Genomic DNA, 5,092 nt, shown 5'->3' on the forward strand with positions numbered 1-5,092 from the left:
TTCACAGATCGATTTTTAGTCACTGTACCGAGGCGTTTCACCCTCTCAGCCTCTTCACTTGTGGACTTTGTAAGTTGTTCTAACAGGACATCATCACGAACCTGTAAATCGGTAAGAAATGGTTTGAGATCACATCTGACATGATAATTCTTCTCATTTATCCCTTGATAGAGTGTGTGCAGAAATGTACCTTGGACAAGTTTTTGATCGTAACCAAAATCTGCACCTGGTTGTGGGGACTCAAACATAATTCTCTGCTTCAAACCCATCAGTCTATATAAAAATTGCTGTGGAGACTCACTGTCTCGCTGCTGAGCGGTACTGAGCTCGTTGAAGAGCTCAAGCTCTCTGATATGAAACCGACAATCCCGCACCGCGATTTTGTTTGCGCGCAACGCATCGTCGGGCCAGCCTGCGCCGGAGCGATTGTGTCCGTTGTTATTGTTGCCTTGAGCGGAAGCCACCGGAGGACGCCGCAGCAAATCCGATGACTGTGTGCCGCTTGCTCACCGCTGTTGCTCAGCCAAAGGCATCGCTGCGATAATGGAAATGCGACGAATGGAAATCCAACCTTTTGCGGCTCCTCCTATTCTACTTGCACATGAAGCCCTTAAGGTGACATTCTGCACGCACATTAGAACAAATGTTGCACATTCTCAAAAGGAAGACAATTACTTTGCCCAAAACGAAAGCCATTTTCCACAATAGCACAAACATCTGTGACATTGCTCTCGGCTAAAAAGAAAATTAAAATATGCTGAACGTTTCTTACAACATCAAAACAAAATTGTTTTTGTATTGGCAGTGCAACCCTCCTGTCCTTCCTGGTGGAGCTGCTTAAGAGCTCTGTAGCCATGGAAGAGCAAATGCTGGGCGGAAAAGGCTTCTTGGTCACATTGGCTACCAGCTCGAAAAGGTAACGCAAATATACGTCTTCAATTTTTTTTCAGACACAGACTCTCCCAACACTGCTTTTCCAATGAATCGCACCACTTTGTCAGTCAGAAGTCACACGCGAACACCAAGGAAGTGCCCCCCCACCCATTTCTCGATGGAGACCCGCTGCCAGTTTACACACCCAGCGTATTGCTCCATCTGTTCGGAATATGATTAAACCGCCACCCTTTGCTGCCACCATGTCCTCATTTTCCTCGACATATCCCCAGCATGGTAGAGAACAGATTTTGGGCAAAGTGCATGTGAACCATCCATGCAAAGTCACAACGATTACGTAATACTCCTCTCATGCCCTCTCAGGTGGGCAAGGAGAGCCTCCGTCAGCGATTGCCTTTCAAAAATGTATTGAATAGGACAAATAATTGATCCAAAATGAGCACACTCGCAAAGAGCTATCGTGTGGTTGGCTGCCAGGCTGATTTCAGCTCTTCTTGTGGTTACCATATTTTGGACATTTATCATGACATGAATTGTGATCAGGGTTTTATCTTGCTTGTTCTAATTCCCGTCAAATGTGAGGGAGATCCGCCATTTTTTGGTTTTGTTTTTTTCACTTCAAGATCGCACCGCGAGAATGGCTGCCTTTCCAGCAGCTCTTGTATTTTTTTTCTACATCTTTCTTTCCTTTCCTCTCCCTTTCATGACTTTGCTGCTATGAAATGTAAATTTCTCCACTGCGAGACGAATAAAGTTTAATCCAATCCAATCCCAATATCAATTAAACAGATCAGATACATATTTTTTGAACTTTATAGCCGCTGACTAACATTATTTATGCAATTATATATTTATCCATGTGTTTAGTCTTTCTTTTTTTGTTCCTCCATTAATTTATATGGTTTATTTATTTATTTATTTATTTATTTATTAATTTATTTATTTATCCGCTTATCCATTTGGATTGGATGCACCTTTATCCGTCTCACAGTGGAGAAATTTGCATTTCACAGCAGCAATGTTAGGAAAGGAAAGAAAGGAGTACAAAATAAAATACAGGTGCAGCCGGAAAGGCAGCCACTCTCGCGGAATCTTGAACAAAAACAAAAACAAAACTAAATAGCAAATAGCATGACGACACAAAGACACAGAGAGTCATTCATTCTTTAGCACTTGCAGTACCCTCTTTGTGACATGAAGCAGTTCTAGATGATTTATTGATATAGGTATTTATTATTTATCTGTCTCTTTTTTTTCGTTTTAGTCACATTTATTTATTATTTATGATCGTGTTCATTTATATACTTCTTCATGTATTTGTTTGTTTATTTATTAAACGCAATATACCTATTTCTTATCAATGAACAGGTTTCTTCAGCCGTCATCTGTACTTCTTTGAAGGTGTCGGACATTTCACTTTTTATCCAAGATGCTTCGTCAGCAAATTAAAGTGTTACTGGTATATATCAGGAGAGCACTCACTAACGTGGTTACCCTCAGTGGTCTTTTAACAAATGTTAAAAGGTAAGAATAGGGAATGAAACCAACAATTCTGCAGATACAAAAAGGAGAGGAGTAGCAGTATCTTACATTGCAGGAGTTTCTGAAAAACTACAGTCGTTTGGCAACACAAAATTCCTACTTATTTCAACCCGATAAACACTTCAAGGCAAAAATTAGTGCATCCAAAAGAGAGGCTGCCTAAATTCTAAAAATAAAAGACTTTATCAACATCGCAGGGATAATAGTAGTGGGCCTCAATCGGCAGTACATATGCCCCTAAAAGCTAGCAGCCACTCATTTGATGACAATGAGGTTGAAATTTTAGCGAAAGAAAATAGATGGTTTGAGAGGGGAGTAAAAGAAGCTATTTTCATTAAACATCAAAATCCTCCCCTAAACCGCCATGGTGGGGTGAGGTTCAATTTGGATCGTTCGTACAACAGACTGATTAAGCAACATAGGCTTAGTTATGCTGATGAGGTGATACCAGAGCAAATGGGGCAATTAGGCCAGTCGTTGACCTCATACTCAGGCAGGACAATAGAAGTAATCAGTGGAGCTGCACGGAGTAGTCCTCTGCTCCCCCAACCTGAGAGCAGGGACCAATCATAGCAGAGTCCGCCACGTCTGGACAGTAGGGATATATATAGGGCCGTAACTACCAGTAAGACTTTAGTTTGCTGAGGAAGCATCTTCGATAAGAAGCGAAACGTCCGACACCTTCAAAGAAGTACAGATGATGGCTGAAGAAACCTTTTCATCAATGGACCACCCCTGTACGACTGAGAGCTTACACAGACTTACCTATTTCTTACTTTTTGTGTTGGGCAAGAAAAGGCATTGATGGACATCTGTTGATGAAGTATCAGAGTTTTTGATGAAAGCAATGGGGCACCATCATCATTGTGATTGTCAAATGAAAAATGCCAACCCATGGAGGGAGTCGTGTCCCACTTTCCTGCCGCGTGCAATTATCTTTTTATGTCCATTGTGTTGACTCCATCATTAACCTCCCCCCCCCCTCCCCAGACGTCCCGCACGCACATCGACGGGTCGGTGCTGGAGCAGTTCCTCTCCATTGGCAAGTATCAAGACAGCTTGCTGTACGGCGCCGCGCTACTGAAGCACCTCTGCGATCACGTCCTGTTCAACGCCGCCATCTGGATCCACACCCCCGCCAAGGTGAGCCCTGGGTTGGGGGGGACAACTCATGTTGGTCAAAAAGGATTTAGTGCACGAGCAGGGTTGGAAACACGCTTTTCGGCGGAAACCAGCTGCCACCGTCACAATTAGCCTTGAATAAATATGCCGGGGTGAATAAATGCAAAATTGTCCGCGGGGGTGGTCCACTGCTTTCCTCAGAAGGAGAGCAAGTGAGAGGGAGAAAAATGAGAAAAACATTGAGATAATGAAGTGGGTTAGAGACCTCTTGAGCGCCGTCGGCGCCGTCCCTCGGCGTCCCCTGTGTTGCGTTGAGCAACACAAAGCCAATAAAGGTTTTGGGGATTGTCACGGGAAGAAACATTACAGGAATCAAACTTTTGGAAGTTTACTTTTTTGTAGCATGTACTTGAAAGCCCCACTTATTTGTAGCTCTGGATTTAGAAATCAGCCAATTTTCCGAGTAGCAATAGCAATATCGCATGTGTCCGCCGCAGATCCAGCTGTCCCTGTACACGTTCCTGTCGTCGGAATTCATCAGCACAGCGGCCATCAACAGCGCCATCCAGCAGGGGGGCACGGTGCTACAGCTCATGCACACGCTAAAGTACTACTTACTATTGGGCCGTCAAACCTGCAGACAGCAGCGGTATCGCCCCAAAGGGTCTCGGTAAGACTACTTCAGCACCTCCATCCAAACCACATTATAACCGTTTTTTTTTTATTTATTGCTAGCAAAAACAGCAGCACCAAGAGAGGCACTTAGACAGTCCACAAAATGTTCTAAGGATGGTATTTGGTGTCAGTCAATCCTCCATTAAAGGACAACCGACACCTCTGAGAAGTTGTCTCCATAATTTGTAAAAACACTTCTTAGCTGTAAAATCACAGCTTCGCTAACTAGTTTTGTTTTTAGGGAGGAAACAATGGTGGTTTACAGCTTTGTCGTGAATCGGAGCAGTTGGACAGCACACGGATTCTCGCAAGTCGTTGTTGGGCGTGAAGACGAATCCCAAAGTGGATGGCTTCCTTCCTGCAAGCGTGATATCCCGCCGCCATTAATCCTTGGCTTGATTTGGCGGCTCCGTCATCGCCGACTGCAAATGAGAAAACAAAGGCGCTTTGAGAGAACGAGAGAGAGAAAGAGAGTGAGCGGCGCAGGTAATGAAGTGTTCAATTATCGCGACACGTTGGAGGATACCGCCTCGGGTTTTTAATCGTGAGGCCTTTAAAATGAAAGCCGTATATCACGCGGTCATGTGCGAAAGCCACACCAAAGACGCTTCGGACTCTCAGAGTTCCTTTTGAACCACGGCATAATCCGTCTCAATCGATGGCCCCTCCGCCGTTGTCGCACAGCCATCACTCACTAATGGGCAATGAAAAGCAGTTTTTCTCATCATGCAACATCGCTCTCACGATCTTACTGTCTGCGTGCACCATTTTGCGGCCTCCCTGGACTAATGTCGCTTGAAAGCTCCCGATTTTCCTGATGCGCAAGCCTCACGGACGCTTAATTGTGGTGCTTTTTCAA

General features: G+C 44.2%; 1 long non-coding RNA gene across 1 annotated transcript; it reads left to right on the forward strand.

Annotated features, from left to right (window-relative positions):
• Window positions 1–404: 404 nt before the first annotated feature.
• On the forward strand, window positions 405–4,182 carry LOC148888038 (uncharacterized). The gene is made up of 4 exons (XR_016117208.1): window positions 405–615; window positions 806–916; window positions 3,427–3,579; window positions 4,056–4,182. It is a non-coding gene; the product is annotated as an uncharacterized LOC148888038 (long non-coding RNA).
• Window positions 4,183–5,092: the final 910 nt, after the last annotated feature.

The sequence above is a fragment of the Hippocampus bargibanti genome, linkage group LG14 (assembly GCF_051943395.1).
Source record: "Hippocampus bargibanti isolate YZ-2025 linkage group LG14, ASM5194339v1, whole genome shotgun sequence".
NCBI lineage: Eukaryota > Metazoa > Chordata > Actinopteri > Syngnathiformes > Syngnathidae > Hippocampus > Hippocampus bargibanti.